Source organism: Maylandia zebra, linkage group LG1 (genome assembly GCF_041146795.1).
Source record: "Maylandia zebra isolate NMK-2024a linkage group LG1, Mzebra_GT3a, whole genome shotgun sequence".
Classification (NCBI taxonomy): Eukaryota; Metazoa; Chordata; class Actinopteri; order Cichliformes; family Cichlidae; genus Maylandia; species Maylandia zebra.
In genome coordinates this window covers 30,768,335-30,785,707 of record NC_135167.1, presented here as the reverse complement: position 1 = coordinate 30,785,707, position 17,373 = coordinate 30,768,335, and the positions used below count along the sequence as shown (strand labels likewise).

The window sequence follows — 17,373 nt, the reverse complement described above, 5'->3', positions numbered from 1 at the left end:
GTCAAGAAGTGCTTGCCACGTCTGTCCCATTAAACCTAGAAACCAAAGTATTTGTGCACGGCCACATATCCCCGTGCTTGCCGGAACACATTTGTGCACATAAAGCAGATGTTTCCTCACAAGGATTTTTTGACTGGCGCGTGCCTTTTTTGTGCATAAGACTAATTAAATGCCATTAAAAAGTAATTTCCTTGTTTTCTTGTCCAGAGTGAACACGTTTAGTTCACTGCTAGTACTGAACCACAGTGTACACTAATGTGAAATGATTTTTTTTTAATACCACATCTTTATAATTCATAACATAGGCTCGATTGCCCTGCTACTCAGTCTCCCCAAACTGTCAGCTCTCACTCTCTTTGCACTAAACCTATATCAGCTAAACTGTAATTAATTAAGCTTAATATAATAAATGAGCTAGCACATTTAAAAGAAAAGGGGTTCATTTTATCCTGTAATGTGTCTGAACCTTGGAAGACGTTTGAACTTAATCAGAAAATTACAAAATTAGTCGGTTTTTAAGAAGTGCAAAAATTTGTGCAAAAAACGATTTTTTTAAAAGTCTGAATTTAAACATTTCCCTTTTTGTCTGAAATATGCTGAATCTGTCACGGTCTGACTGGGGCAGACCGTATGTGTTGCAGAGGAGGACTCAAACGCAGACCAAAACGTGGTGTGGATTAACAAAACAAGCCGTTTATTGAGGTTAGCAACGAGGGTACAAAATAATAGGGCATCGGTGAAAACTAAACAATAACCTAAACTGGGTGAACTAATAACAAAACATGAAAAACCTTAACCATAGTGAACTGACATGGGTACCTGGAGATGAGACATGGATGAGCAGACGACCTGACAATGGCATGCAGAAAACAAAGGGCTTAAATACATACATGAGGTGATCAGGGGAGGTGGAGACACATGGGGGAAACAGCTGACAGACATAAACCTAATGACAGGACCAGGAGAGGAAAGCTAAATACAAAGAACACATGACATTGTCAGAATAAAACAGGAAATACTAAAACTAAAACATGACAACACAACTTAACAGACCTAATATGTGATGAATAAATACAAAACCCCAAAACATAGAAAACCCAGGAACAATAACTGCCTAAACTAAAGGCAGATAGGAAATAACACAAACTAAATCACATAACAAAATGAGACAAATACAAACATGAACTCAGAGCGCTGGGTCAGAGACCCAGCCTGTGACAGAATCCCTAAAAATAGCTTCTCCTAATTCCAGGAAGGCATGTTTAGATTTCACGGAAAAGAAAAATGATAACCAGGAGAAATGTGGGGAAGAGCAAAGATATTTCAACTCACGAGTGCACTGACAGCACAGTCTTACTTCTAGGTAACATAAAGTCTTCATCCGTTTGTAGCTGGATTGTAATAAATTAGAGATGTTACTTTCCAAGCTCAGGCTTCAGGATGAGCAAATGGCGTAAAAGCCTGGTGTTTATTTGGGACAGATTGATTTAGTGTCTCTGAGTGGGACTGAACTCGGTCCTGCTGCTCTTAACTGCCTTGTTATTGTCCATTAGATGAGAGCCATGCCTGAGATCTGTGGCACGGAGAAGGAACAGGAGAATGTGCGTTGAACATGTGTTTGGACTGGAGTCCAGTGATTGATGCTCTTTGAGATTTACCCACCATCGCTACCAAAGGACTTGCACCGTACTCAAGCCTGGGCTGAGGACACAGTAAATGTGGCAACAAAGAAGAAGTAAGAAGTATGTGCAAACATGGTTAAAGAACATATGATGTTGGGGTTTTTTGAGATACTTCCTTTTTAACTTTCTAACTGCTGAGCGTCTGATTCTGAAAACCTCTGAAATACAACTCTCAGGCATATCTATGCTTGGCCCCACTTATCTCAAAATGCATTGAGGAGTAGATCTGACTGAACAGCTAAGACACTGTGAGATCATCTTGGCAGCAGCATCTTGCTAGCATGTTAACAGTGACGAGTACTTTTGCATATATAATGTCTACGTATAGATTGATAGCATGCTGACATTTGCAAATTAAACATTGGTAGAAATCACACACTTTATAACAGATGGAAAACTGAAATTAACTAACCGCCAGTAGCTACATGTAGCCTTCACTGGGCTTTTTGGCTGTCACCATCTTGCTGTCTGGAAAGTGGATCTGACCGAGGAATGAAGACACTTCATACATACACAATACAATTTTTAAAATAAATTAAAACTTAAAACTAGGAAAATGTTTTCTGATGTAATAAATCAGGATAATTTTCTCATAGACATGTAAACAATCACCCCTGCTGGCATCTAGGAAAGAGTACAATGTTTGCTAAAAGTGTTTCTCACAGATCTGGAGGTTTTAGTGGGGGTTAAATGTTCTGTCATCCCAAAGAAGGCACACAGAGTAATTACCTTATATAAGGTCTTTCTCTCCAAGTAGTTCATTTGCAAACACTTTGTGAAAACTGTCACTGATAGTATAACCAGCTGCCTCTCCAGGCAGTCTTTCCTGCTACAGATGGACTCCAACTCCACAGACTGCACTTCGTAGTTTCTACTCTGCAGTCTTGCTGAGCTCACCACGGCAGTTGTCCACCTGCTGCAGGTTTTGTCCCTCTAAGTCATGGAGAACAACAAGGACTAGCATCACCAGCTGTAATCCAAGGCAGTGGAACAAGAGAGAGAACCAGGTTAGTCATGGGAAAAGGCAGGAAATGAGGCTGATAGGGCTGATGACCAGCACGTTAGCAGCAGTTGAACTTAGTAGTAAATCAGTTGCAGTTGGTGCTACAAAAATGGCAAATCTACATGAATGAACATTAATATATCAGGTTAGGCAATCCAAGTGAGTCTATTTATGAAACGGACTGGTGAGAAATGGCAACAGCTTTATAATAAATGGAGTTGCCTGCTGCCTGCTGAATAGAAAAAAATCAATCTTTGCTAGCAGTGTTTCTCACAGGTGAACAATTTTCAGTTGGATGTTGGATAGGTTAAAATTATTTTTAACCTACAAATTTTATAGAAAATGAAGACTCCAGAGATTGCCAGACGTATTATTATTATTAGTATTATTATTATTGATCTATAAAAGTGACATGAATGTGACGCTATCCAAGAGCTTTCAAGATTTTTCATCCCTATTTAGCCAGTGTTGTACAAGTTCAAGTTTTGCAAGGACAAGTTTAGTTCATATTGTTTAAAAGGAACAAATTCATATTCATAGTTCACAGTTTAGAATTTACAACTAGGTTGACCAAAAGTATGGTTTATTTCTGCATTTGTTTAACTGAGCTGCTCTGAGTTTTTCCTTTTCAGTAGAACGCACGTCAGACTCTGACAATTCCCAAACTAAAAGAGCTGTTTCAAACTACTGAAGAATCATAGACAGAATACTTTCATAAGAGAAGTATGCACATGCATTCATGTTGCTTGCAATTATACTATAGAAACACAACTATTAGGTCACACCTCTTCATCTTTATATTCAGGCATTTTCTGTCCCATTACCACAGGTGTATAAAGCCAGCCACCTAGCCATGCAGCCTGCCTTTACAAACATTTGTGAAAGGATGAGGTGTTCTAAAGAGCATAATCTGACGTCACCATTGCAACATGTCAGGGTTTGGTTTTTTTTTACATTTCTTGCTCTTAGATAAGTGGTCTTATTGGATGAGTGGGAAGATTTAGGAACCACAGCAACTCAGCCATGAAGTGTCTGAACACATAAAGTTACATAATGAATTCATTAAACCCAATAACTGCAGAGATCCAAAGGTCCTCTGGCATAAAACATCAGCAGAAAAACTGTGCACCAGGAGTTTTATGGATTGGGTTTCCATGGCTGAGCAGCTCCTACAGGTGTAATATTTAGGTGGTCCACTACTTAATCATTAGTGTATTTCCCAAGAGTAGCCAAATGCCTCAACTCAATGAGACATTTCAGACTGGCTGCCAGTGTGGGTGACATCCTGACTCATGCACGTTAGCTTTTTTGTGTCAGGATGTCTTCTGATTTTGTTCTTAAAACTCCTTCATTGGACTTTCTTCAGTGCTATCTGTCTGAAGTGCTCTTAGCAGTAGCTACAACAACAGGTCATATTACTCTTTACCGTCCAATACATGTGCATTGATCGCTAGAATGTTCTTTAGTAGCAAGAGCTATTTGCTCAGTTCACTGACAACATGAGCACATCTGGGCACCATAAGTAAAAACACAAGTAAAAAACATAAATGGCAATCCACTCAGAGGGTGTTGCAAGATTTCAGTCTGGACTTAAGTTGGACTTAAGATGGCTAAATAAAATCCATTGATCCAAGCTCTCTGGATAAAGTCTTACAAAATGAGTCGCTTTTCATTCTGTGATAATATTATGTGTATTTGTATATTGGTATGAAGTCAAAAAGTGCATTAGATTTTCTCTGTTTTCAGGAAACCTGAAATGTGGTTTTGAATTTCACTCCTTTTTTTTAGAGTCACAAACTTGCTTGAGCTTCTGCACCTTGCCACGCTCAACGTCACATATTTCACCCATTTGTGCCGGTTACAAACCAGCACATCACAGGTTATAGCCTCAGTGATTTGCTGGAAACTTTCATATCATCTCCACAGTTGACTCATTCATCACACCACAAAAATAGAACACCGCAGCTCTCGGCTTGCACTGGCGGTAGACAGAGGCCCGTTTAACTGTCGTCACAGCGCTCTGAAAGCCTCTTAGAGCCTGTATAAGTAACATTGTGGGGGGAAAAAAGTATATGGGCTGCAAGGGGTTTACATTTGTTCAACCATATTTGGATTTTCCATCTTTGAACAGGTCAGCTTTAAAGTTGTCAGAATTATAACTCAGTTTGTGTTTTGAGGTTGGTTAGTTTGGCTAACTCACAAAACATCTGGATCATATGAAAGTGACTAAAACAGAGGGGAAGGGGTGTTGAGAAAACACAAACGGTTTTAGTTCAGTGGCTAAAGTCTACAGAATGTTTACACAAACCCATACAATCACACACACCGCTAGTCTAACAAGTGGAAATGAGTTTATTAAAGAAATTCCCTGTGAGAAATCACTAATAATAATGTTATCGTTCAATAAATGACTGCAAATGTGATGAGATTTACAAGTGAAAATTGAGATTTAACCGTATTTCATTAGGCCCCCTAACACTGCTACACAGCTGTTATGAAGTCTTCTGTTTATGAGTGGGCAGCGGGTCGTTTACATTCCAGAGGCGCTGCCCAAAAACAGAACATTATCATGTCTCACAGCTGAGAAAAAAAAAAAAAAAAAAAGAGTTCAAACACAGTCTAAATGTGCGGCACAAGATGGTCTGCTTGTTTTGGGTGCTACAAAAAGTACCCACAAGTGAAGGAAAAGGGTGAAGGGTGGGGGTCTGATTGTTATCTAAAGGTCTTCCCGTGTTGGAAATCCCTGTGATGAGGGAATAGTTATCTGCAGCTACCCTCTACCATCCTCCTACTAGCGTTAAATATTACATGCAGCAAAGATTTTAACAGAAAATCCTCACAATAAAACATCAAGCAAGAGATCCCAGCCAGTTTTTCCGTCATATTTTCTCTGTCATTCACGCTACGCATTCATCTTATTTGGTCTCTGGAGAGACTTTGAATAAGAGCGCATTCACTTTATTTACAGATTGGAGATTGGGTTAAGGAAGCAACAACATAGTTTAGTTAATGTGTCTTTCCGCTGCTTGGAGGTCCATCCCTGAAGCCTGTTTCATGAAACCCTTTTCATTCACTTGTCTGCTTCCAGCATGATTGTTTTATTTACATATTAAGCTTTAGTGAATTATTTTTAAAATTAATATGCTTCATTCAGTAACAGGCAGACAAATGATTTTGAGTTTTAGTGGAGATCTGGACCAACACAGAAAAAACAATGTAACCATCTTGGTGAAGAAACTGTTTTGTTTTGTTTTCTTTTTTTTTAATTGCACATTTGCCAAAAAGTAAAATAAATATGAATTTCCACATGGCTCTTCTCTTCCCAGCTGAACTCCATATGTTTTACTTCAGTTCCTTTATTTTAACTTTTCCCACCCGTTTTTCAGTCCCTTGAGAAGCTGGCAGCAGACTTTCAGATTCCACCAGCCCCTGTTAGATGGGAATCTGCTGCCCTTTGGTTTAAATAGCATAACCCTCCATGTCCCATACTCCATACACAAACAGGAAGTTAAGGCCTTAATTCTGTGGGAGGATGTTGTGAAAGTGTTTGTTTTTCACTAAGTTCATAGTAACGTTGCATTTCACAACAGCACCACCTCTAAAGTGCAGTAGTCAGGCAGTTTGCCGTGTTCAATTTGCTGACTTTTATTTTGGAGTATGATTCAGAAAAGCAATTTCATTCACATTTTCCCATGATGAGGAAAATCTCAGTGGACTTTTCCCCCCCTTTATCTGCAAGTTTGACTTCATGAGAAAATTACTATTTAAATGGTCCCGGCGGGTTATTTCTTCTGCACTTCCTCTTGCTAGGAATGCTCAAAGTGGGAGTGTTTCAGCATAATAGGAAATACCTTATAAGATTAAGAACATGATCATCTCTGCTCTGTCATTTCTGCAAGACTGAAAAACGAGTGTGAGAAAAACAGAGACCAACAGACTGCCAGAAGAAGAAAAAAAAATTTGTTTTTTATTTCAAAGCTGCAAACAATATGTAACACACGGTCTCGCAGTAGTCCCGTGATCTGGCAAATCTTTCGGAACATTTTTTAGCTCACAGTTTTGTTTTCTGCTTTGTATGAAACAATAAACATAGTCACTGCTGGCACCAACTTTGTTGTCGTTTTGGAAAACATAACAATTCTGAGATCCAAGAGTGGTGGAGGCAATGAACTGGGGTTACAGTGTGTAGCAATGATAGAATATCATATTTGTTGTGCCACGAAGTCCTGATGTAACCGAGACCTTATTTTTCTTAAAAGGTGATTCATGCTGACTCTTCAGTAATTTACAAATTCAAAGGCCCCTGCAGTAAAGCTGTGAACACAGGGATGTTACCACAGTGGTCAGTGCTGTACATCTGGAGAGATGAAGAAAGGTTTGACATCTAAAAATAATAAAGAAAAAGAAACCAGCAATGTAAAAAGTCTTGTGTTTGTCTGCTTTCATTCCTCCACTGCAATGAATTATAATAGATGTTTTTAACAGATACTAAATATAGCTGCAAACAGCAATGATGGGACCAAGCAACTTAGCAGAGCTCCTGGTTGCTATGTTAGCTCAATATGAAAATGCTTAAACCATGGCTGTAGGGCCTTTTGGAAGTCCATACACCAAGTTTGGGCAGCTGGATACTGTAGTGGTAAGACTACACACTTTTGGAGCGAGAGTCACACGTTTGAGGGTCCTGGCTAGACCACCCATGCTAAAACCAAGCCCTGGAATGGCGCGGCTATGTCCGGAGCTCTGACACAAGCTACATTTTGTACCGTGTCTGTGACAAACAAAAATTTGCATTTAATTTGGTGTCAATGCATTAAAATGGTTGCTGAGAAATGACCTCACTTCCTGTTTGGTAGCATCACTGCCCACTTCCTGTTTGAGTGGTTTGCTGGTTGACCATTGCGTTAAGACTGGTTAAAAATTTAAAAAGGACTTTAGAATCATCAATTAACCTAACCCCACAGTGCTACAGTGGCTAGTAACACCCACCGCCATGCTGTACTCGACCTCACACCCTATGGTAGCTGGGCCAGGCCCCCGACTCTGAAATGGATGGATGGACAGACAGGAGGATGGACGGGACTTCTTCCACCTTGATTTCATCCAAGAAGCCAGTAGTACGTCATTTCTTATATATATAGGCATAATCTTCAAAGGCTGTGTGCATAAACGAACCTTCAACTTTGGAAATGCTTAAGGAAACTTCATGAAAATGATAAGGTGACTGTCCACAATCAGTGTAACAAAGACGTGCTGCACCTTGGAGAGACAGTGAGGTCTATCAATTAAACAATAATCAATCACTGTTTTTGTCCTTGTCACATGACCTGTAAATAGTGTCTCTGTATGTTTTTACTAACTTGTGTTTAACACCAACCTGCCAGAGGGTCTGCAGATGGAAATTAGCCCAAGGCTATAATCTGGCATATTTACATTTGTTAAAATGTTCATTAATATGTATTGCCCCTCTTTCTAAAATAAATAAATAAATAAATAAATACTCTTGTAAACAATGTTTTTATTACATGAACAAGAGTCTACTAAACAAAATTAACACGACACTGTGCCCCTTTATCATGTGTTAATGTGAAGAATTAGAGACCCAAACTAACAAAAAACTTCATGCACTGATTTCTGTCATGAAACCTAAAATTCATCCAAAGTGAGATTCTAAGAACTGAAGTTCTCAGAAGCTGAATATGATGTTGTTGAAGCGACAGCAGAAGTGGGCTTCTTCTTTTCTCTCGGGGGATTTGTGGGCTGATCGATAAAACTGATTTTAGTGATGAGTCATCCAGGAGAGTTTTCAGTCAATAATGTCTCCGTTCTTATCAGTAAACTAAAAGTTGTGTGGAGTACAGGTGCTGTTGTAAAACCCAACAGTAAACATGGCATGGTATCCACATAGCTACAAAGCTGTGCCACAGTCTTGAGCCACCCCTATGTCTTTATATATTGATTACAAGGAGCCAGGATTTATTTTCTTCTTTTTAAAGTGGTCCTGACCAAGCATTCCGAAAGGTTTTTTTTTTTTTTGGACATCTGCTTTTGCATTAGTTTTTAGTCGAGTCCGTGTACCTGACCATTTGCAGAGCAGTACATTTTATTTCTTTTTTTAGCTCACTTCACTGACCAATCATCAATCATTCATCAGAAAAAATGGGCCCTAACTCAAGGAATGAAGCAGTGTTGTGTCTACACATAACAGACAACTTAACAAAAAGACAATTTTAAGTTGTATCTTTAGGCACTTTGCAGCCTGTCACAAAAACAGAAAGTTTATTACAATTTTTTTACTGGAATATACAAAAATACCAGACATGACAAAGTTCGACAGACATAAAATAGTGTTTTTGCACCAACAAGGCAACGGCTAAAGAGCTATTACCCCTTGGTATATCTCAAGATGGTGTGAGCAAACTGGATAAATGGAGGACAAATCTTTATCTTCATTGCAAAAATTTAAATTCAGTGGCAGTCTTGCCCCTGTGCAACTGAGGTTTTCACATATTCATAACTTGATTTATTGGCTGAATTACTCGCCTGAATTACTATGTAGCAGACTTTAGATTCAATCTTTCTCCACCTTCTCCTGCTAATGGTGGGATAAGGCCATGCTCAAGTACACTTTGGTACACAATAGGTTGTAACTTATACAATTTAAGGTATTAAACAGAGTTCACTTCTCAAAGTCTCATTTATCAAAAACTGAACCCACCATAGTGGACCAGTGTGACTGATGTTATGCCTTACTTTGCCATCTGAGACATAATGTCTTAAGGGTGTTATGTCACAGCCCGAAAAGGGGACATGTGCTCATCCTCCCGCAGGCCCACCACCCGCAGAAGGCTTGCTACCTGTATGTTGGGGTTCTTCCCGGTGGATGAGAGGGTTTGTTCCCTGCGCCTTAGGGTCGGGGAACGGGTCCTGACTGTCATCTGTGCTTATGCACCGAGCGGCAGTTCAAAGTACCCAGCCTTCTTAGAGTCCCTGGGTGGGGTGCTGGAAGGTGCTCCACCTGGAGACTCTGTTGTCCTGCTGGGAGACTTCAGTGCTCACGTGGGTAACGACAGCGAGACCTGGAGGGGCGTGATTGGGAGGAATGGCCTCCCTCATCTGAACCCGAGTAGTGTTTTGTTATTGGACTTCTGTGCAAATCACAGTTTGGCCATAACAAACACATAAGAGTGTCCATAAGTGACACTCTTATGTGTTTATAAGCTGACAGGTACCGAAAGGCCAAGTGGAATGCGGCTCGGGTAGTGGCTGAAGCAAAAACTCGGGTGTGGGAGGAGTTCAGAGAGGCCATGGAAAAAGACTTTCAGACTGCCTCGAAGAGATTCTGGCAAACCGTCAGGCGTCTCAAGAGGGGAAAGCGGTGCTCTACCTGCACTGTGTATAGTGCTGGTGGAGCGCTGCTGACTTCAACTGAGAAAATTGTCAGACGGTGGAAGGAATACTTCGAGGACCTCCTTAATCCCACTGACATGTCTTCCGAGGAGGAAGCAGAGTCTGGGGATGAGGGGAATGACCCGCCAATTTCCGGGGGGGAGGTCACTGAGGCAGTTAAACAACTCCTTGGTGGCAGAGCCCGTGGTGTGGATGAGGTCCGCCCCGAGTTCCTGAAGGCTCTGGACGTTGTAGTGCTGTCCTGGTTGACATGCCTCTACAATGTTGCGATCAGGGGCAGTACCCCTGGCAGACCCCAGTACCCCTGGACTGGCAGACTGTGGTGGTGGTCCACATTTTTAAGAAGGGGGACCGGAGGGTGTGTTCCAACTACAGGGGGATCACACTCCTCAGCCTCCCTGGGAAAGTCTATGCCAGGGTGCTGGAAAGGAGAGTTCGTCCGCTAGTTGAACTTCAGATACAGGAGGAACAATGCGGTTTTCGTCCTGGTCGCGGAACACTGGACCAGCTCTTTATCCTCTCAAGGATACTTGAGGGTGTATGGGAGTTTGCCCAACCAGCCTACATGTGTTTTGTGGACTTGGAGAAGGCATTCAACCGTGTCCCTCGGGGTGTCCTGTGGGAGGTGCTACGGGAGTATGGGGTGTCTGGCCCATTGCTACGGGCCATTGGAACCCTATACAACCGTTGCAAGAGCTTGGTTCGCATTGCCGGCAATAAGTCGGACTCGTTCCCGGTGGGTGATGGACTCCGCCAGGGCTGCCCTTTGTCACTGATTCTGTTCATAATTTTTATGGACAGGATTTCTAGGCGCAGCCAAGTGGCGGAGGGCTTTCACATAGGTGGGCTCAGAATCTCATCTTTCCATGGATGATGTGAAATTGGGTGGAACGGGAACAAACTGGAACAGTTCGCAGCAGAGTGTGAAGCAGTGGGAATGAGGATCAGCACCTCCAAATCTGAGGCCATGGTCCTCAGCCGGAAAAGGGTGGAGTTCAAGTATCTCGGGGTCTTGTTCGTGAGTGATGGGAGAAGGGAGCCGGAGATTAACAGACGGATTGGTGCTGCAGCGCAGTGATACGGATGCTGCACCGGTCCATCGTGGTGAGCTGAGCGTAAAAGCGAAGCTCTCAATTTACTGGTCGATCTACGTCTCTACCCTCACTTATGGTCACGAGCTGTGGGTAGTGACGTGACCCGGCCCTGGATAAAGCAGAAGAAGGTGGATGGATGGTGTTATGTCATTTCTCAGAGGAAAAACGCTTATTATCCTATTTTTTCAAAAATTTCATTGATTATTTTAATACTTTACAAACTCTCACTGTAGACTAACCCGCACAATATGTGTCCATTTCAGTAACTTTATCCCTACTTTTAATTCTTTAACATTATCTTTTTTCTCAATTAGAATATTTTTTTCTTTTTAAAGAAGAGATGGTAGACCAAAAGAAAACATATCTATAGGAAATCTGACTGTCGGGTTCTTAAGAAATATGAATTACCAAAAGATCTGGCACAGGAGTTGAGAAATGCATCTGGCCCTTCAGTCGATTTGTATCCCTTGTTTTCCTTTTAATTCAGTTCAATTCAATTCGGATTTATTTATAAAGCATCAAATCACAACCACAAATGAGTTGCTGAGGATCTGCTGAGATTTTCTTTCAGTAAGCGCTGCTGTTTTTGCTGCTGTTAGCTACTGTTAGCTGTTAGCGTTCACCACAGTTAGTGAAACATTCTTTGAAGTGGATGTAACTTTGTTGGACTATAATGCTTAATAAATAAACTCTCATATACTATCTGAGAATGTAATCAAAAACTGTTTATCAGAGGCAAAGTTTGATTTTACAACTTTTAAGCCTAACGTTAGCTGGCATAATATTAGCTTGTAACCAGCTGTTGTTGTTGTCTAACTGGCTCATTGTCAGCTGTCTGGAGAAAGGAGGGTTGTATGTCTAATCTGCGAAAAATAAGTAATTGCAACAATATTGGGAATGAATAAACATGTCTATGAACATTTTTGTGTCTTAGAGTCCTGACTTCAGTTCAGGAGATGAGGCGAGGAAGAGGAGGACATTTTATTAAAATCCCGGTAGCATTATCTTTTTCCTTCTTCCCTAATATCTAGGGTCTAAACGTGCAGGGATAAATTTAAATGTCTCTTCATGACACATGAATGTCTATGACTTTTCATCTCATTTGACTTATGCATACTATGTATTTGGATGGTCGCTAGCCACATAGATAAAATGCCATTAGTCAGAGCGTAGACGTCCTTCCCAGCCACTGTATTTAAATATGGTATGGGAACAAACTGGCTTCCACAAATCACAAATCTGCTCCTATCAACTTTTAATTGAATAACTATAAGTACTGTACCATTAAGCAACAGAAAGAAAAAAAACCTATTCACAAAGGTAGTGGCAAACTAATGAATAAATGGATCTCTTTACAGCATTATTTTGCGTGAAGACCAAAATTAAGCCAAAAAGAGCATCAGTACTAGTCTGTGTGATCTGGATAAGTGAGTAATACTTATTTTTGGTGACAGCTTCATAGTAGCTCAAAAGGCTACTTTAAAAGTCTGTGCTGGTTGAGATTTCCCTGACTTACAAAATAATATCTTGAAAACTCAAAACATTACTCCTGGTTTTGTTTTGTTTTGTTTGTTTGTTTGTTTGTTTGTTTGTTTGTTTGTTTGTTTGTTTGTTTTTGGGGGGGGGGTATGTGTGTTTGTTTTTTGCTAAAAATCATTCAACAACTAATGTAGCTAGTTCTATCCTTTCAACCATTAATACATATGATAATAATAATAATAATAATAACAATAATAATAATAATTCACCTTGTTTGCACATTGTTTGTTATAAATATTGCAACAACAAAGATGTGACATATGAAAGCATTAACTGTTACTTGTGCTAATTAAGGATTTCTTTTTGGTTCCATGAGTTGTTGATAGACTGTCGACCTTTTAACACTTTAACTTGAGACCAGCAGATTTAAATGAACCAAAATCCAGTTGTTAACACTTTCAGCCACAGAGGCCGCTGTTTCCACTACTCAACAAATGTTGCTTACTCTTTAAATGGAAATTAACAAGTAAAACGTTATACCCAATGAATCTACGTAGAAGTGTGGGTATGTCTGATGCATGTATCTGCACAGTGCAGTATATGCGGGTTGATTGATTTCCACCACAAGAAGCTGCTTTGTCACCCCGCTCTTGTCCTCTCTGGCTCTCACAGCAGGTGTGACAATGTCTGACAAGTGTTAGCAAAAAAGGCAGGAGAAAAATGTGGCAACCAAATGGATAAATGGTGCTATCACTGGTGAAGAGCATCCTACACATTTTAGTGGCATAAAGCTCTTTCAATAAAAGCAAATTCAGTTTATATGGGATCTAGAATGAAAGCCTAGCAACATCCACGCCTTTGATTGGTTTTAATGTATTCATGAAGGGAGTTATTTATTGGACAAAGTATTCATGAAACGTCACAAATGTATCCCGCGCCTCCCTCGCTTAGTGAGTGGGAGAAAAAGCTTCAAAGTTTCCTAGGACCTCAAAATGGATGTTTGGCTGTACCACAGAGGACACGGAGAACACAAGCTAAGTGCTTTAGCAGCGGGTGACGCTAACGCACTAGGACAGGCTCAGTGTGGCGTGAAGCAGAAGAGTGCTGTGCGAGGTGACTTATGGGACAATGGGGCCGCTTTTCGCAAATAAAACATGAGGCTTATCCAGAGCCTCTGAACTATACAGGCTCTGCTTCTGTCAGGTGTTTGTGGTTTGAAAGAGAGGGCGGAAAAATCTGATTTAATGGTCCTGAACTGTGTGGATTATCTTGTGGATACAATGAAGGGTAATTTAACAAGACACTTTATTGATGGTAATGCAGGACCCCCATCAGGACAGATTGTGAGGTTAAATAATGTGTTGAAATATCACAGGAGATAGCTTAAATAAGGGTACATTTGTTAACATGTGAAATATAAAATAGATATGATATGATATGATTAAACTGAGAAGATCACTAGACAGGATGTTGCATTTGCAAGATCTAATATTTTGGATTCATATATTGTACTATATGCTTATCAAAAATGACAGTAGCCCAAGGAGTGGAACCAAAGACATAATAAAAAACAAATCATGCTACACAGAAAAGACCACTTTGAAACTACTGATTTAGTTGAAAGGAAACATTTTTTGACAAATACATTCATCAATAAAAGCAGGCGGCACTCATCCAGTCCAGAAGAGCAGACTGATTTTCACATTTTTCTTCAGCTCAGAAAAAACATACTCAAATGTATGAAAGCAATCCACAAAGAATAAAACTAAACATCTCTTTTCAACCATAAATGGCTCAGCCCTCAATTATGTAAAGCCTCCATGCACAAAGGTCTATGAGTGCACCTCCAAACAACATCAAGTGTTCTTTTAAAATCAGCCGAAGAGACATATAATAAATAAGACATATTTTGTTTGGTACATCTGCACAAAGTTATCTTTAGCAGTGAAGATGGCTGTGACATGTAGGTATATAAAAGGTTTAGAGCCTCAATGACTTTTTTCTTTTTTTCTTTTTGAATGGTTATCTCATCTGCTTCGGATTTATAAGCAATTTATTTTTATTCCTTTAAAATGGTTTGGCAAACTGATGGAATTGATACATGAATTTGATGTAATGAATGATATTTGTAAAAGGGAACATCAGAAAATGATCACTGAATGTGATGCAGATCAGTTCTATTATCTACGTATGCACGTCTTCTTTTTTTTAAATGTTTTTTTTAATGTTTTTCATTTTTTTAAATGGAAAACGCTGAATAAATTAATGATCATTCAGCAACACAGTTAACATTTCATAGGCAGCGAGTGTTACTAAAGAGACAAACAGAACATAATACATGTCATTTTTTTTCACATCTTCCAAACTCAAGCATAATTTAGCTGCTAGCTTCTGGTAGAGAAGAGTCACTTCCCCTTATCTAATGTATACTGGGGGAGTTTCTCCCTAAACCATTTCCATAAACTGTAGAACTACATCCTGTGGCAAGGAGCTTCGTCTCAAAATGAGAAACATATCCTTTAGGAAGGAGATTTGAGTAAAATGTAAACGTCCATTAAATTGTGTAAGTCCAGTACCTGTCCAGTTATAAGAATATTAACTGGGTAGCATTTTATTGTAATTCCATTTTTTACATTTATCCTGGTGTCATTTTACTTCTGATGGTATGTTTTTTTGTTTTGCTGGTTTTAATTGATGTGAAGCAGCTCATGAGTTGTATCTTAAAGGATAAATTTACTTACTAAGAACAGAACCTTAAAACCCGACTTATCTTTATCTCAGTTTATAGAGCAGATTATAATCCTTAATTTCACTGGTCAGAACCATTACGATAATAACAGTCATAGGCTGCTTTATTCAGAATTTCTCAGTTTTTATAAGCATTAAAGTTTGCCTATTTGTGCACAAATTTATGGAGGGCAGCAACAAATTATTATTTTCTCATATTCAGCTAATATGCAAAATTTGAAATTGTCTTCAATTTTTTTTTTTGAAAAATACAAAAATATTTAAACATTTAAAGTCATGCAAAACAAAGAAAAAGAAGCAAATGTGTATATTTTAGGAGAAGAGAAACAGGAAACGATTCCCAGTGTCTTGATCAGAAAATCACTTTGCTGCTGATGTACAGTGCAGGATAAAGGTTCAGACTGAATCTGCAAGCTATAAAATTAGGCCTCCACTGAAATACAGTCGCACACCGATCACAGTGCGATAAACAGATTGTTTTTCGTTGTTTAAGGGTTTGCACGAATACCTTCTTGCTTGTGTTGAAATGTCTCACCTCTCATTGAGCGACTGGACTCTTCTTTGTCTTCAATATGTGTGTACATGTATTAAGCACTTGGGTTAAGTGTGTGCAGAAACACACTAAAAAAGCAGCTTCACTATTTTTAGTGAGAATACGTCGGTCCACCCCCATGCTCCTCGCCCCGTGGGCTTGATTGTGTTCCTATACAAAGTCAGGAAACCAGTTGGCCTCTGAGAGCTGACTTGTTGTGAGGAAACACGCTGTAGGCTGGGCTCGCATCCAGTGCTGAGCCTCGATACACAACACAAGCCGTCCCTCCACCCATGCCCTTCTTACATCAACCTGAGCCCAAACAATTAACACTCAGTTATTATTTCTTCGTCGTTACGTGATTCTGTTTAGATTAGTAGAGGTTACAACATTTCTATGATGCACATTTATATCACATTTTAAAAAGGCCCTGTTTTCTCATTTATTTTGCAGTTTATTAACCAAATTCACACAAAATCAGCAAAATTACATCTCTCTCTTTTTTTAGCACATTTTAAAAATATTTTAGGCTATTCAGCATCATGCTTGCATCTTGTGATATATTTTAAGAGGACATTTTAAGTTCTACATTTCTGAGTATTTGTGTACCAGCTATTAAAGGTTAAGGTAAACCATAAATCATCGGTTCAGTTTTGTTATTTTACTCTGATATAGTAGAAATATTCAAAATGATCTAAATTAGAGGAGTTAGATCTCACTGTATGTCCTCATTCTGTCATATTCCTAAAATCAGCAGTCAGTGCTGGAATGGGTATTCAGATGTTTTTTCAATGGGAAAAGCAGAAATACCACATTTACCTTCATCCTTCAGCAAAAGTGTCAGCAAGAGATAAAAAAGGGCATATAAAGATATACTTGACAGTAAATCTGAAATGGCCTCTACCATCGGTACACACTGAATTATATTTATTACAATTTCACTTTATAAAACACTTTACTGTATAATGTTCTGTATTTTACTCTTCACCAAAAAAACGGTGAATAAAAGAGCAAAAGCCAATAATCTCCTAAATTAGTGCGCAGCAAAATTATACATCCAATTATGTAAAGACCAGAATTTCGCTTAATCGTGAAACACACGTTAAGTAAATATATAACTACAAATTCAACATTACAGTAAAAATCGGCGCTTAATATTTGCTGAAGAGATTTTTTTCTTTTCTTTTTGGGAAAGGTCGTAGAAGTTGCAGGCCAAAGAGGAAAAAAGAACAAACATATGAGTTTAGCATATAGCTAATGCCAGCAACACCAACAGTAGTTTCATTTTCGATAAAGTTAACGGGTTTGCGGTCGTTACCATTGGCTGCGAGGGGGTCCCATAGAAACGGTGATGTAGCGGCGCAGGGGCCGGGTCTTCCTGCAACAGCTGAGGCGGATCTGCAGCCTGATTACGGCTCACAGCAG

At 39.5% G+C, this 17,373-nt stretch overlaps 1 long non-coding RNA gene across 1 annotated transcript; it reads right to left on the bottom strand.

The window, feature by feature from the left end:
• Nucleotides 1-671: 671 nt before the first annotated feature.
• On the bottom strand, nt 672-17,368 carry LOC143418994 (uncharacterized). Its single transcript, XR_013098945.1, has 2 exons — nt 17,267-17,368; nt 672-2,652 (listed from the first exon to the last, which is right to left on the bottom strand). It is a non-coding gene; the product is annotated as an uncharacterized LOC143418994 (long non-coding RNA).
• Nucleotides 17,369-17,373: the final 5 nt, after the last annotated feature.